This window comes from Malaclemys terrapin, chromosome 1, assembly GCF_027887155.1.
Source record: "Malaclemys terrapin pileata isolate rMalTer1 chromosome 1, rMalTer1.hap1, whole genome shotgun sequence".
NCBI lineage: Eukaryota > Metazoa > Chordata > Testudines > Emydidae > Malaclemys > Malaclemys terrapin.
In genome coordinates this window covers 327936548-327953735 of record NC_071505.1, presented here as the reverse complement: position 1 = coordinate 327953735, position 17188 = coordinate 327936548, and the positions used below count along the sequence as shown (strand labels likewise).

Sequence of the window (17188 nt, the reverse complement as noted above, 5' to 3'; positions counted from 1 at the left end):
CCCGATGGCCGGAAGCAGTACCCTTAAGCAACACCAGGGCTAAAAGTGTGTGCCAGGCATTAACAGACATTTTTGCCAGGGTAGGTTGGCCCTCCGACATCCTTACAGATTCGGGAACTAACTTCCTGGCAGGAACCATGGAAAACCTGTGGGAAGCTCATGGGGTGAATCACTTGGTTGCCACCCCTTACCACCATGAAACCAATGGCCTGGTGGAGAGGTTTAATGGAACTTTGGGGGCCATGATACGTAAATTTGTAAATGAACACTCCAATGATTGGGACCTCGTGTTGCAGCAGTTGCTTTTTGCCTACAGGGCTGTACCACATCCCAGTTTAGGGTTTTCACCATTTGAACTTGTGTATGGCCGTGAGGTTAAGGGGCCATTACAGTTGGTGAAGCAGCAATGGGAGGGGTTTACGCCTTCTCCAGGAACAAACATTCTAGACTTTGTAAGCAACCTACAAAACACCCTCCAACATTCTTTGGCCCTTGCTAAAGAAAACCTAAAGGATGCTCAGGAAGAGCAAAAGGCCTGGTATGATAAACATTCCAGAGAACGGTCCTTCAAAGTAGGAGACCAAGTCATGGTCTTAAAGGCAATCCAGGCCCATAAAATGGAAGTGTCGTGGGAAGGACCATTCACGGTCCAGGAGCGCCTAGGAGCTGTTAACTATCTCATAACCTCCCCCACCTCCAACATAAAGCCTAAGGTATACCATGTTAATTCTCTTAAGCCCTTTTATTCCAGAGAATTAAACGTTTGCCAGTTTACAGCCCAGGAAACAGATGACGCGGAGTGGCCTGAAGGTGTCTACTACGAAGGAAAAAAGGATGGTGGCGTGGAAGAGGTGAACCTCTCCATGACCCTTGGACGTCTGCAGCGACAGCAGATCAAGGAGCTGTGCACAAGCTTTGCACCAATTTTCTCAGCCACTCCAGGATGGACCGAACGGGCATACCACTCCATTAACACAGGTAATGCTCACCCTATTAGAACCCCACCCTACCGGGAGTCACCTCATGCCAAAACTGCTATACAAAGGGAGATCCAGGACATGCTACAGATGGGTATAATCCGCCCCTCTAAGAGTGCATGGGCATCTCCAGTGGTTCTAGTTCCCAAACCAGATGGGGAAATACGCTTTTGCGTGGACTACCGTAAGCTAAATGCTGTAACTCGTCCTGACAACTATCCAATGCCACGCACAGATGAGCTATTGGAGAAATTGGGACATGCCCAATTCATCTCTACTTTAGACTTAACCAAGGGGTACTGGCAAGTACCACTAGATGAACCCGCTAAGGAAAGGTCAGCCTTCGTCACCCAGGCAGGGGTGTATGAATTCAATGTACTCCCTTTCGGGTTGCGAAATGCACCCGCCACCTTCCAAAGACTTGTAGATGGTCTCCTAGCGGGATTGGGAGAATCTGCAGTTGCCTACCTCGATGATGTGGCCATTTTTTCTGATTCATGGGTAGAGCACATGGAGCACCTGGAAAAAGTTTTCGAGCGCATCCAGCAGGCAGGACTAACTGTTAAGGCTAAAAAGTGTCAAATAGGCCAAAACAGAGTGACTTACCTGGGGCACCAGGTGGGTCAAGGAACTATAAATCCCATACAGGCCAAAGTGGATGCTATCCAAAAGTGGCCGGTTCCAAAGTCTAAGAAACAGGTCCAATCCTTCTTAGGCTTGGCTGGATATTATAGGCGATTTGTACCCCACTACAGCCAAATCGCCGCCCCGCTGACAGACCTAACCAGAAAGAAACAGCCAAATGCAGTTCAGTGGACTAATGAGTGTCAAAAGGCCTTTAACCAGCTTAAGGCAACACTCATGTCTGACCCTGTGCTAAGGGCCCCAGACTTTGACAAACCGTTCCAAGTAACCACAGATGCGTCCGAGCGAGGCGTGGGAGCAGTTTTAATGCAGGAAGGACCGGATCAAGAATTCCATCCTGTCGTATTTCTCAGTAAGAAACTGTCTGAGAGGGAAAGCCATTGGTCAATCAGCGAAAAGGAATGCTATGCCATTGTGTATGCGCTGGAAAAGCTACGCCCATATGTTTGGGGACGGCGTTTCCAACTACAAACAGACCATGCTGCGCTACAGTGGCTTCATACCGCCAAGGGAAATAACAAAAAACTTCTTCGGTGGAGTTTAGCTCTCCAAGATTTTGATTTTGAAATACAACACATTTCGGGAGCTTCTAACAAAGTGGCTGATGCACTCTCCCGGGAAAGTTTCCCAGAGTTAACTGGTTAACAATTGTTTTTGGAATGAAACATATTGTTAGTTTTTATATAATCAGTAGTACATGTGTCTTATTAACTCTGTTTTCTCCTAGAACTCCAGGAAGAAATCACAGCCAGTGTGGAACCGAACATCCAACACTATCTGTGATTTGGGGGGCGTGTCATAACTATAAAGGGAAGGGTAATAGCTGTCCTGTGTACAGTACTATAAATCCCTCCTGGCCAGAGACTCCAAAATCCTTTTCCCTGTAAAGGGTTAAGAAGCTCAGGTAACCTGGCTGGCATCTGACCTAAAGGACCAATAAGGGGACAAGATACTTTCAAATCTTGGGGGGGGAAGGCTTTTGTTTGTGTTCTTTGTTTGGGAGTGTGTTCGTTCTCCGGGAATGAGAGGGACCAGACATCAATCCAGGTTCTCCACATCTTTCTAAACAAGCCTCTCCTATTTCAAACTTGTAAGTAAATAGCCAGGCAAGGCGTGTTAGTTTTCCTTTGTTTTTCTCAACTTGTAAATGTACCTTTTACTAGAGTGTTTATCTTTGTTTGCTGTACTTTGAACCTGAGACTAGAGGGGAGTCCTCTGAGCTCTTTAAGTTTGATTACCCTGTAAGGTTAATTTCCATACTGATTTTACAGAGATGATTTTTACCTTTTTCTTTAATTAAAAACCTTCTTTTTAAGAACCTGATTGATTTTCCTTGTTTTAGATCCAAAGGGGTTTTGGATCTTGATTCACCAGGAGTTGGTGGGAGGAAGGAGGGGGGATGGTTAATTTCTCCCTGTTATAGATCCCAGGGGGGGGGTTGGAACTGATTCACCAGGAGTTGGTGGGAGGAAGGAGGGGAATGGTTAATTTCTCCTTGTTTTAAGATCCAAGGGGTTTTGGATTTGTTTTCACCAGGGATTTGGTGAGGGTTTTTCAAGGCTTCCCAGGGAGGGAATCCATTGATGGTGGCAGCCGAACCAGAGCTAAGCTGGTAGTTAAGCTTAGAAGTTTTTCACGCAGGCCCCTACATTTGTACCCTAAAGTTCAAAGTGGGGATCTCAGTCCTGACAACATTCATCAGGGTTCTCCCCTGGAACATGGGGGTTACGCTCTCAGACAAAGGGAGCAGAGCTGGCAGGCATCCGGGGCTGCTGATGGATCACCAGGATTGTTACACTCTCCAGGAGGACACAAGACAGCAAGTTGCACGCTTCAAAAATGCCAGTTCACATGGCTCACATGTCATTTTACATTGATGAATCACTACAGCTGTTGCAGGCTCTGAGCTGAGTGTGTTCTCTACTGGCCTATTTGTCCCTGAGACTTGCCACATTGGGTGGCTATTGTTTCTGCCCCTTAGCACCTTGCTCTGTGTAATTCCATGCTCAAGGAGGCGGTCACTTAAAAATCAAAACTCAGGACTTGCTTGTTTTCATTTGCATTCGGTTATCTTGGCATTGCAGACTGTATTATTAAACCATGGGTCTTTTTGTGTGTGAAGTACCTCAAGTGGTCTTGGCATGATAAGGCTCTTCTGCAACACATTCTGAAGTCGGATGTATAACACACAAGGAAATCATTTAAAAATGAATCATTCTAAATGAAAAGGTTTATGTCTGGGCAGCAAATAGTAGTCTCTCCTTCTATGCTGGCATAGCATACTTCAGCAGCACTTAACATACATAGCCATATCCCAAGCCCAACTGGACAAATTAGGACTCTAAGCCAAGCTGGAGGTAGTGATTCCTGTCTCCACTGACAACCATGAATTGCCTCAGGGGGATATCTTCCGGCCAGAACACTGTCTCCTTTTGACAGTCCAAAACCCTTCTGAAGGCAGAATTTTTATTTTTCCAAAAGACAAATTGATCCCTGTGAATAAGACTTTATCTAGTTATGTCGTACATTACATCAGCTTATATTTAACAGTATGAAATGACTGTTAGTAGCAAAGTGAGTTTGACAAAATTGCTGTACTTGACATGGAAAGAACCATTTGGCGCTGCACATAAACTACCAGTTTGCTTTAGAATTGTTATTTTCAAGAATAAATATTGTAAAGGAAATTGATTTTTTCCCCTCTCCTGGAGGAATACAAGGACATGATCTTCACAGAACTTCATAAACCGGATTTTTATTCTTTAGCAGAGCTATCCAAGTTGCGGTTAGCTGGGAAAAGATTTTACCTGTCTTCTTTGATTGCAATAAGATTTTTACCTTAAAAAAAATTTAAACTATGTCATTTATATCAGTAGGTGAGAGCGTGTTATCTCCTCAGCAGTAAGAAAGAAAACGTAGCAGGTACTTACCAGCTGAAAAAGAGAGATTGCAAAATAAATACTTCAGGGTGGCAGCTGCTTGGCTCAGCCAAATTTAAGGGGCCAGCCCCAGAAATATATTGTGGGGAAAATTCCAATAAAGGGTTATCCCTGCAGTAGAGAGAATTAGTAAGAACCAAAAAGCTTCTAGGAAAATGTTTCATGGGGTGTATCAGTCATCAATATATCACATACTATGCTTATTAGCCTAGACCAGAGGTGGGCAAACTACAGCCTGCGGGCCTCATCCGGCCCGCAGGACCGTCCTGCCCAGCCCTTGAGCTCCCAGCCAGGGAAGCTAGCCCCCAGTCCCTCCCCTTCTGTCCCCCCTCCCCCACAGCCTCAGCTCACCGCACTGCCAGCACTCTGGCCCTCTGCTCCTGCTGGACAGTGCGGCGGCATGGCTGGCTCCAGCCGGGCTGCGAGCTCCTGCTGCTCTGAGCAGTGTGGTAAGGAGGTGGGGAGCAGGGGGTTAGATAAGGGGCAGGAGGTCCAGGGGGGCAGTCAGGGGACAGGGAGCAGGGGGGTTGGATGGGGGTGGGGTCCCAGAGGGCAGTTAAGGGCAGGGGGTTCCGGGAGGAGGCAGGGCAGTCAGGGGACAAGGAACAGGGGGGGTTGGCTGGGTCGGGAGTTCTGAGGGGGGCAGTCGGGGGCGGGAAGTGAGAGGGGGCAGATAAGGGGAAGGGGCCAGGCTGTTTGGGGCAGCACAGCCTTCCCTACCCAGCCCTCCATACAGTTTCACAACCCCAATGTGGTCCTTGGATCAAAAAGTTTGCCCACCCCTGGCCTAGACCAATGCAACATGATCCAGATGATATATTTAGTAGTAAAAGGTTGTGGGTCTGTGAGTTCTGAAAGTTTTCATTTAGTTATATATTTGCTACGGATGGACAAACTAATTCAGAAGGATTGACCCTTAATCTTCTTCCACAGCTCTTACTCAAACCACGTCTTTGTGAAGGCTTGAAAAAGTTAATTTAACTTTGTTACCTCCTGGTCCAACGAGGGCTATTTTCATGAGATTTCTGATGGTTGTAATCAGGAATGAATTGAAATCTCACGGAAAAGTTTATTCTTGTGAGATTTCCTGCTGCCATGGCTACACTCAATTTTTAGCAGGCTAGCTCCATCAGAGCTAGCGAGGGTATGTCTCCTTGAGCTGGGAATTCCACTCCCAGGCTTTGTCTTCACTGACAGAACACTCAGAGGAGCATCCAAACTTGTAGATTGTTCCCTGAGTGTCACCTCCAAGCCTACTGAGGTCTGTCCAGCGCTGATGTTATCTATTTATGGGTTTATACTGCCACCATTACTGTAGTATCTGAGTAAACAACAGCAATAGCAAAGACCCTTGCAGACTTCATGAAGTCTCTGAAACATCTCTTCTTGGATAAAACTCTCTTTAGGGTAGAGTGTTTGTTTGGAGGTTGGGGGGGTTGGATGGGGTTTTTCGGCTAGAAGGGGTGTCAATTTTGTGGATTTTATAAAGAAGAGTAATATGTTATAACGATTTTATCAATGAAGGTGAGGGAACATGATAAATCCACAATGTGTAGTTATCATTTCATAATAGTTATTTGAAAATAACATTTCTGGGTATTTTTATCATTGTTGATTAAAGTTCATTACTTTTATACCCTGAATTGAACACTGGTGAAGAAACAAGAAGAATCTATAGGAACCAAGGGTGGTTTTTTTTAAAGGAGGAATCTGAAGGAGGCCAGTGATAATCTTGTAAGAAAAGTGGATGACTATTCCAAGTGTATTGAACAGCATGAAAGTAGGTGCAAAGACAGGGATGTGAGGAAATAAAGAGAACATTAGGGGAAGAGAATTAGAAACTCAGAGATTAGGAGTCAATGGAGCAGAGACTAGGTGAGGAAAAGATTATGGAGGACACTGAAAGAGAGCATGAGGAACTCACATTTGGTGCAGCAGGAGAGATGAAGCCAGAGAAAGAGACTCAAGAAGTGGGCAACAGTTGGAGCTCCAGGTTGGGAAGCTGATTTTAGCAGGGGTGTTCCAGACAGACTGAAGGGGGAAGTATACAGTAATCAAAGCAAGAGATGAGCAATGTATAATAAGATTTTTAGCAGTAGGCACAAGATGGATTAAACAGGGAAGAAATGGTGAGACTTCATGACAGACTGATTTGAAGCTGACCTACAGTTTAGCCGCCTGGGAGACAGTCAGGATAGCAGAGTTGTCCGTGGGAACGGATGAGATAGGAAGTGTTGGGAGATGTGATAGGAAATTGAATTGGACATGTTTACATACTGCTTAATTATCAGAAGGACTTCAATGAATCTGAAGGAAAAACTTCACTGGAGAGAATGGGTTATATAAAATTATCTGGAAAGAGTAAATTTGCCCAGGGTCCTATTCTGTTCTTTCCTATCAGAGTTTCTCTTAGTCTTATCATGAAGATGACAAAATTTAGATTATTCTCCTTTCTCCAAGGTTTCATTTGTCTTTTCTTAACCTGGACTTTTGTTATACCTGAATCTTGCAGGAAATGACATACGTTGTCTCCTGTGTTATCAGGAAACAGCACTTCTCGGTTCCATTTAACGAGCATAACGACATCTTCCTTCACTGTTTTCTAGCTAGGACAGGACATTTCTACACAGCGTGCAAAGACTGATGACGACACCATGGCAGCCTGGAAAGATAAATTTGTGTCGCCACTGTACCTGCAGATATGGCAGTTTGAAGGTGAAGTTGCATCTCAATGCATATGATGTAGTCATGCTCCCCTAGTTTAATTTTTTTCCTTATATATTTCCTGAAGAATAAAGACATCAATGGCTGTCTGCCCTCTTTAGTAAGTCACCTCTATTCAAAGCTATTGGCTTATTCTTAAAATGTGCACAGTTTCTTCCTGGCATCACTCAAGGCTATATGGCAATGAACCACCATTCACCTAATCAGTCACCCTGAAAACCTTCCAGTTTAGGGTTCTATTATCCAAGAAGTAAGCTGTACAGTTGTGCCTTCTTAGTGGGATGCAGGGCCACTTGAATCATTGCTGACTCAAAGGGATGGGTCTGCACCCAAAACTGAAATATGAATGATGACTCCCTATATTATTTTTTTTTACTATAAAAGGATCACAGCTACCATCAGGATCATCGCAAAACAATGTATCAGATATGTCTTCAACAACAATTTTATCCAATGTGTAGGTCATGCTAATGGCAAGACCTCATTCTAACTTTATGGGCCTGATTTTCAAGAGATGTTGACAACCAGAGCTGAGACCAGATTTTAGAAAACCTCAGTATGTTTGGTGCAGAGGGCTTACAAGATTATGTCCAAAATTTGTATTCAGATATGACGGAATTATACCTTCACTCCCAGTCTTTATTCAGGCCTAATTTGATGGTGTCCAGTTTGCAAATTAATTCTAGTTCTGCGTGGGGGTGGGAATGGATGGGTCACTACAAAAACTAATTTCCCCCTGCTGATACTCACACCTTCTTGTCAACTGTTGAGAATAGCCCACTTGAAATGGGCCACCTTGTTTACATTGGCCTCATTAGCACTACACAAGTGATTTCCACCCCTTCTTGTCTACTGTTGAGAATAGCCCACTTCCACCTTAATTGAATTGTCTCGTTAGCACTGACTTCCCACTTGGCAAGGCAACTCCCATCTTTTCATATGCTGTGTAATTATACCTCCCTACTGTATGTTCCACTCCATGCATCTGATGAAGTGGGTTTTAGCCCACGAAAGCTTATGCCCAAATAAATGTGCTAGTCTTTAAGGTGCAACAAGGACTTCTTGATGTTTTTGCTGATACAGACTAACATGGCTACTACCAGCCAGTATACAATCACTATCCAATTCTGCAGCAGAGAGCGGATAATGGCCCATTCTGATTGTTCTAATATTGCCATTTCAGATTGTCTTAAGTGTCATATTTGCAGCTGCTTAGGCATCATGTGCTGCTGGTGATCCTTTGGGGAGAAGGGACACACACTGGAATTCATGACAAGATGAAGGAAATTCATCTCAAGCTCCAAGAGCTGAAACCAGAGATGTAGGTCAATACCCATTTTGTTTTTTGGCACTAGGTAAAAATCCTACTGAAAGACATACACTATTTGTAACACAGTCCTGTACTCCCTCAATACTCTTATAGTCCTATAATAAGAACTTTCCCCCCTTGCAGTGGGTTTAATAAATATATCTTTTCTTCCAATAAAATACATACAAGATGTTTTAAAAGTACAGGCATATGAGATGTTTACTTACAACCTTTTCTGTCTAAAAGACTAGAGAAAATAGATGGACAGCTGGTCCTAACATTAATATTGTCCTCTTTGATGATGGCAAGGTCAGGGTTTGTCTGGCTTATCTGCTTCATAAATGCCAACCACACAAACTAAAACTGCCTATAGGCAACTTTAACCTGTGCACTTGATGAAAAACAAAACTCCAGGCACTGCACTCATGAACTGAAGTGTTTTGTTTGATTTGTGCTAAATAATTCATCTTCTGGATTTTCAGCTCTCTCCAGAACATAACAATCAAATGTTTCCTTGTGAGCTCAAGAACCCAGAGTTAAAGACGACTGATTCCTGGTGAGTTCCACCCTAGAATCATACAGGGGCAGAGCCTCAGCAGGTATAAATCAGCTCTACTCTATTAAAATAAGTGAGGCTATGCTGATTTATTACCACTGAAGATCTGGCCCGTAGTGCCTACATTTCATGTAATACAAACGCGAGCCAGCTATCATCATGGCTTGAAAATCGAGAACTCAGGCCTCAATCTAGCAAAGAACTTCATCATATACTTAACTTTAAATATATGCTCAAATCCACCGTTATTCAGGGCCCCAATTCAGGAAAGCATTGTTATTCAGGTAAAAACTTAAGCACATGTTTAAGGCTTCTTGAAGTGAAAGGGACTTAAATACATGCTTCACTTTAAGCATGGGATAGAATGCTTTGCTGAATCGGGGTTTCGTGTTATTAGTGTCAGCATAAAGGATGAAAGGGAACCCAGCTAAACAGTCTCAACAGGATAAGAGGGGACAAATAATAATGCAACACATGGAATTGAATTTATAACTAAAAATGCATGTTAAACCATCTGAAATGTCTTGCTTCAGTAAAATCCCATCCATTAAAAAAAACGAAACACAAACAAACTATGGACCAAGTTGTTGGAAGTGTACAGTTGTGTTATATCAGAGCCTTTTAGCAGCTTGTATGACATCAGTGAGAGGGGTTCAATGAAATAATCAAATACAGACGCATGGTAAAGAGAACACTCTCCAACACACTGCTGTGAAACTCATCCATATGGAAATAAAACAAGATAGCTTCATATCTGATGTGCTGGAAAACAAACAGTTGCTTCAGAACAGTATGTCACAAGAGAAGACCTTAGGAAATCACTTTATTCTTCTGCCTAATCCTTACAGAAGATTTGTGATACAGGATAATATAACTGTTTTGAATTGGTTATACTATGTTTGCCATAGAAACAACATAGTTATTGCTCAGTTACAAGGCAAAACTCATGCATACTTCCAAATCAATACAACATTTTAGAATGCTTTTCTCCCAATAGAAGCAAATTGCTATAACTGATCAGACTGTTGATGTGGTATCTTGCTTCTGATGTAGGCAATAGATGTTCAAAAGAAGCTACACCTATAACATGTTTAGTTAATACTACAGAGCAGGGATTGGCAACCTCTGGCATGCAGCTCGCCAGGGTAAGCACCTTGGTGGGCCGGGCCAGTTTGTTTACCTGCCGCGTCCGCAGGTTTGGCTGATTGTGGCTCCCACTGGCTGCGGTTCGCCGCTACAGGCCAACAGGGGCAGCAGGAAGCAGCGGTCAGCACAGGGCCGGCTCTAACTTTTTTGCCGCCCCAAGCAAAAAAGAAGAGTGCCGCCCCGCCGTACCCCCCCTGCGAGTGCCGCCGAAATCCCCGCCCCCCCCAGCACCACGCAACCCGAAGCCCTGCCCCTCCAAGCGCCGCGCCACCCGAAGCCCCCACCCCCCTCCGAGCGCCGCACCGCGCCAGCCCCTGCCCCCAAGACCCCGCCCCCCCGAGTACCATGCCACCCAAAGCCCCGCCCCCCCAAGCACCACACCGCCCGAAGCCCCTGCCCCCCCTCCGAGCAGCACGCCTCCTGAAGCCCCGCCCCCCCAAGCACCACGCCGCCCAAAGCCCCCTCACCCTCTCCGAGCACCACCCGAAGCCCCCGCGCCCCCTCAGAGCACCGCGCCGCCCGAAACCCCGCCCCCCCGAGCACCGCCCGAAGCCCCCACCCTCCCTCTGAGCACCACGCCACCTGAAGCCCCCGCCGGGGGGGGCTGGGCCAGCACATCCCTTGGCCCGCGCCGCTTCCCGCAGCCCCCATTGGCCTGGAGCAGAGAACCACGGCCAGTGGGAGCCGCGATCGGCTGAACCTGCAGATGCGGCAGGTAAACAAACTGTCCCGGCCCACCAGGGTGCTTACCCTGACAAGCCACGAGCAAAGGTTGCCGATCCCTGGTATAGAGTGAGAGGTGACTATGCCAGGACATCAATTCATTCCTTAAGTATGTGATTACATCACATTTATATTTTTCTTAGTTCACATAGTAGCAAATATGATCAAGGGTCATGTGCTTACACGGTCCTTTCTGAAAATTGAGCCTGTCAGAAAAAATTGGTCTTTTTCTGTGAAAAAAAATCAAGTTGAGGTGAAAATCGGAAAACTGAAATACTTTGGCTAAAAACCAAACTATTGTGAATCTAAAATGCCTCCATGGCACCTCATGGGAGTTATAATTTGGGTGCCTCATGCTCACATTCTCTGCTACAGGCAGGGCTCTCTGGTCAGAATGCATGTCCCATGATGCATCACAGTCTGCCCTCTTGGTGAGGGGAGGTGGGGCATTATGGTAGTCCCACAAGAAATGAAGCCTTGCTGGGAAGCCAATGCCATAAAGGAGAATGGGAGCACGAAGCACCCAAACTACAACTCCCATGAGGCACCACAGCAGCATTTCCCCATCAAAAAAATTCAGGTTTAAACTGTTCCGTTCTTCAGTGAACAAATACATTTCTCTGTGGAAAGCAGACACTTTGCAGCAAAAGTTTTATTTAGTCACAAAACAGACTCAACTTAAATTTTTCAACCAGCCCTAAGCCACGCTCTGTCTAAATGACTTCTGCAGCAGATGCAAATCCCATGAGTTAACAATGCTACCAAAGTGAATTGATGAGCATGTCTTGTGGGGTGCTGACTGCCCTCGTCTCTCATTGGAACCAGTGGAGTTGAAAGTCCTCATCATAACTGCATTTTGCAACTTGAAGAATCAGGCTCTACAGAGTACTGTCCTTTATGTGTTCTAAATGTATTACCCTTAAATTTTATTGAGTGTCCCTCTAATACAGGAAGAAGGGGACAACCTGAAGGATTGTGTGATGGTTCTGCTCTAGTCTGTACAGCAAAACTAAGGTCATTATCCATATTTATTGGCTCTACAGTGAAAAGTGTAGAAGGAAGAATTTACCTTTCAGAAAGGAGTGGGGTCTGCTTCATTTTCCTGAATGTGTGTGTTGTGATTGCTTGTAACGTCAAGGGTGGCCAAAAGTAAAATATTTTGACCCATGCTTTGTTTGCTTATGTATAAAGCTAAAGAGGTCTAATAGTTCAAATTAGAAACTTTCCAAATGTATAGATTCAATTAATAATTGCATTCATATACAATATTATTTGCAACTTACCAAAGCAACAGATATAGACACTAAAAACATAATGTGTTTTCCTGAATATCAGAGCTACAGTTGGGAAAAATACACAAAGAAATGCAAAAAACGACTCCCTAGGGAGCTGTGGGTGGTCAGCACCTCTGAAAATCAAGCCGTAGGTGTTTCATGGTGGGCACCCAACATGACTGGACAGTTAAGATTTAAGTCTAAATGATTTGCTCAAAATCAAAGCAGCAGTTTAGTGGCAAAGATGGGAATAGAACCTAGGAGTGCCAACCCCCTGTCCTCTGTTTTAACCACTATACAATATTCCTGAAGAATGCTAGCCATGCTTTGCTGCACACAGTGTACACAATAAGAGTACAGCACACTAGACAATATCAAAGAAGCCAATATGGTTGAACTATGTCTCAGTCATGCAATGAAAGCAGAAATAGCCTTATTTTCTATATAAAATAATGTAAATAGCTCAGCTCTCCTAGGATCAATGAACAAACTAGAGAGCAAAAGTTAAAGAAAGTTGTCCTATACTATTGGCCTGGCAAGGTATTTGGCTACAGCAAACTACAAATTTATAGTGTTGGCAAGTCATCAAGATGATTAGACTCAAACTGCTACAAGACTGTCTAATAAACAGAACACTCAACACAATGTAGCATCTCAAAGTTACACAATGCAGGTTTTTAACAACATGATAATGTTTGCGAAAGGCCTTGAATGAGTGAGAAATCTGGCAAGGGTCTTCAAATCAGCTAGATGAGAAACAGAAGAGACCCAGAAAGCTTTAGAGACAGAGGAAAGTAGTCAAATATTCAAAAAACAATGAACTACAAGATCTCAGGAGTATGTTCAGTAACAGTATTATCAATATCTCCCCTCAACATTTTTAGGCATGTATATTTGTGCATTTATTTAATCTAGTCCAGCATGCATCTAACACTAATTAATGTTTAAATAGATGTCTGTATTTATACTTATCACAAAGCTTTGCAAAACAATGCCTCGGTTTTACTGTTGCCAAGCTCTGGGAAGTTAGGTCTTTAACTCCCATTAAGCAGAACAATCTGTACCCAGTTCTTCATACATTGTGCCAAAAATTTCAAAGATAATAGATGTTTATTGCACTTGGATTTAACCATCGGACTTTACATGGAGCTGATAGGCTAAACAGACCGTGAGAGCAAGTGAGCAGTTATAAAAGAGAACCTACCTTATGAGAGGAGACTTAAGGAGTTTGGCTTGTTTAGCCTAACAAAATGAAGGATGAGGGGAAATATGATTGCTCTCTATAAATACATCAGAGGGACAAACACCAGTAGGGAGAGAAGTTATTTCAGTGAAGGGACAATGGTGGCACAAGAACAAATAGATATAAACTGGCCATCAATAAGTTTAGGCTTGAAATTAGATGAAGATTTCTAACCATCAGAGGAGTGATGTTCTGGAACAGCCTTCGAAGGGGAGCAGTGGGGGTAAAAAACCTAACTTGTTTTAAGACTGGGCTTGATAAATTTATGGTGAGGATGGTATGATGAGATTGCTTACAAAGGCATATGGCCCACCTGCGACTGCCATGAGCTAATATCTCCAACGGCCAAAGATTGGACACTAGGTGGGGAGGCTCTGAGTGACTACAGAAAATTCTTTCTCAGGTGTCTGGCTGGTAGGTCTTGCCCACATGTTCAGGATCAAGCTGATCACCATATTTGGAGTTGGGAAGGAATTTCCCCCCAGGTCAGATTAGCAGAGGCCTTGAGGTGTGCTGTCTTCCTCTACAGAATGGAGCCTAGGTCAATTGCTGGTCTGAGTAAATGGTGGATTCTCTGTAACTTGAAGTCTTTAAATCAAGATTTGAGGACTTCAGTAACTTAGCCAGAGATTATGGGCCAACTACAGGACTGGGTGGGTGAGGTTCTGTGGCCTGCAATGTGCAGAAGGTCAGACTAGATTATCATGATGGTCCCTTCTGGCCTTAAAATCTGTGACTCTAAGAGTTAATGTTGCAAGAGCTGGATGGTTCAGGGGATTGGCAGCATTCTGTAGAGCATTTCTTTTCAAGATCTTCAGCTCAAGCCCAGCCTTTGTTGGTCATTCCCGAAAGGAACAATCTGATGGACAAGTATCTGAACCAGAAATGAAATTGCCACAAGGTGGCACCAATGTTAGAAGTCACCAACAGCAACTAAGGGATGAGTGGCCTAGACACCAGTTCCTTGAATTAGCAAAGTACTGACACATAGACTTAACTTTAAGCATGTGCTTAAATCCTATTGATCTGAATGGGACATAGGCACATGCTTAACATTAAGCACATGGTTTGCTGAATCAAGGCCTGAATAGTGTTCCCATATACTAGAGTTGAACTTTCCATATTAAAGTTAGGTTTTGGGACAATGTGGTAAAAACCATGCTCCTACTTCCAATATTTACCCAGCCTGTGGCCTAGTCTTGGTCTAGAATCGAAAGTTGTATTACTATAGCTAAGTCGATTAGGGTTTTGACTTTTTACCAACATAACTATGTTGGTAAAACCCTCATGTAGATGCACTCATAGCAGCTTAACTGTAATTATAACAACATAGCTTATGTCTATCGGGTGAACCAGTATATGCTAGATGGATATAAGTACTTGTCTACTAATGTAACTGCATCCACACTTGAGAGAGTTTTGCCAATATAGTTATTCTGGTATAACTATGCTGGCAAGACATTCCTGGTGTTGATAAAGGCTGAGAAGTCGTCTCTGTGCTCCAGGCAGGGCTGGCTCCAGGCACCAGCCGACCAAGCATGTGCTTGGGGCGGCACCTTGGAAGGGCCGGCCAATGTTAGGGTGGTGGGGTGCGCTCGGTTTTTTGTTTTTTTGGTTCGGTGGGGCAGCGCTCAAGGTTTTTTGTTTGTTTTTGTTTCAGGGGCACGGCACTGGGGGGCGGGGGCTGGCACAGTTTTAGGGGGGGCGGGAGCTTCGGCGGCACAGCGCTGGGGTGGGGGGAGAGATTGGCGCGGCACGGCACTCGGGGCTCGATCAGCCCGGCACGGCGCTAGGCGGGGGGCGAGAGTTTGGACAGCACAGTGCTCGTGGTTTGGGCGGCCCGGCGCGGCACACGGGATTTGGTGCGGCACTCAGGGGGGGGGTGGCCCAGCGCAGCGGGGGTTTGGGTGGCCCATCACTCGGGCCGGGGGGGGGTGGGTTTCAGCGGCCCAGCCCGGCGCTTGGGGGGGCGCGGGTTTCGGCAGCCTGGCACGGCATTCGGGGGGGGGGGGGCAGGGGTTTCAGCGGCGCGGCACTCAGGGGGGGTTTGGCGGCATGACGCTCAGGGGGGCGGGGGTTTCGGTGGTGTGGTGCTCGGGGGGGGGGATTAGGGCGGGGCAGCGCTCTTTTTTTTGCCTGCGGCGGCAAAAAAGTTAGAGCTGGCCCTGGCTCCGAGACTATCAATCTGGCAGCTCTCACCTACACTTTATAAAGAATTAAACTTGACATAACTAAGCAAATGTCTAGAGCTGAGAAACTTTAACACAGAGACTTTCAAAAGTGTCCTACGGGTATAGAAAGGATCTGAGATGTTTTATGTTCCTTGAAAATTCTTATGGATATATAAAATCACAAAGCTAAGAGAATCAACATAAGCATTTTTTTCCTACATCTAAATAAAATCAAGCAAATATTATCACTTTGCAAGAAGTTTGAGAGCAAGTTTTGGAAAGATTCCTTGATCTAAATTTAGCCAGATGCATAAAGTGTAGCTTTTACATTTTGACCCCCAGTACAGAGTAGACGAATTTTTCCAAAGTGATAATTTCCACCGAAGTGTTGAAAGAAGTACCCTGATGTGAGACGATATTTATTTAACCTTGTCCAAGACAAATACATCACAAGTCGGACAGGAAATTGGACAATGCATCTCCAACTGTCTGAAGTAAAAGGCTGGCAAGGAAGCCTGAGGTGTCATGGCTGGTAGCCTATTCACAGCTAGCTAGGGATCATATGCTGATCTCTGAGCCATGTTAACACTCTCCACTACTGCAACAAGGAAAAAGAGCTACACTGGGACCAAAGAGAAGCAAAGATCCCAGTAACACAGGCACAAGAGGCCCAGATCCTTAAAGGTGTTTAGGCACCTAATGCCCATAGGTCCCTTTGAGGATCTGGGTTGAAAGCTTTAAACTGTAATGAAGAAGTCCATCTGAATGCAAAGGCATGAAAGTGATGCTACAGTAAGACTAAGTTACTCATCTTCCCTGGGGAGAGGACAGAGTTAATGGTTCCAGGCGAAGCTTTGGGCAGGACCAATGCTACAAATCAGAAAATGGCTGGCAGTTAATAACAATCCCAGGCCCTTCTAAGGCATCTCTCCCTGTAGTATCTAGTCTAGTTTGGAGAGCAACTATCTATATATTTGCAGTATTGCCATTTGTGTTGTTGTTTTCATTGAGAGAGACAAGGTGGGTGAGGTAATATCTTTTATTGGACCAAAAAAGATAAAGCTTTTGAGCTCCACAGAGCTCTTCTTCAGGTCTGGAAAAGGAATTGTCATTGTCATTAGTATTAACATTTATATGATTTTATCATGATTAGGGCCCCAATTCAGGAAAGTATTTAAATATGGGACTTTAGTGCAGTGGGACTTTAAACAGATGTTTAATGTTAAACACATGCTTAAATGTTTTGCTGAACTAGGGCCTAGGCTGCTAGAAAGAAATCTCGACACTGTTTCTATGTCTTGAGTATAGTTATAGCCCAAGCAAAATAAGGGCTAACAGAAACACTTCTGGGTCTCAAACCTCAATCCACAGGTAGGGCCTAATCCTGTAAGGTAGTATGTGCACCTCAGACAAGATGCTGAGTCACCCTCAAGTCTGTTTAGCTTCAGTGGGTGTTGAAGTTGGTCAGCTCCTCACCGGGA

General features: G+C 44.6%; 1 long non-coding RNA gene across 1 annotated transcript; it reads left to right on the top strand.

The window, feature by feature from the left end:
- Positions 1-6715: 6715 nt before the first annotated feature.
- LOC128831060 (uncharacterized) lies at positions 6716-12033 on the top strand. The gene is made up of 3 exons (XR_008443733.1): positions 6716-7276; positions 9077-9150; positions 11970-12033. It is a non-coding gene; the product is annotated as an uncharacterized LOC128831060 (long non-coding RNA).
- Positions 12034-17188: the final 5155 nt, after the last annotated feature.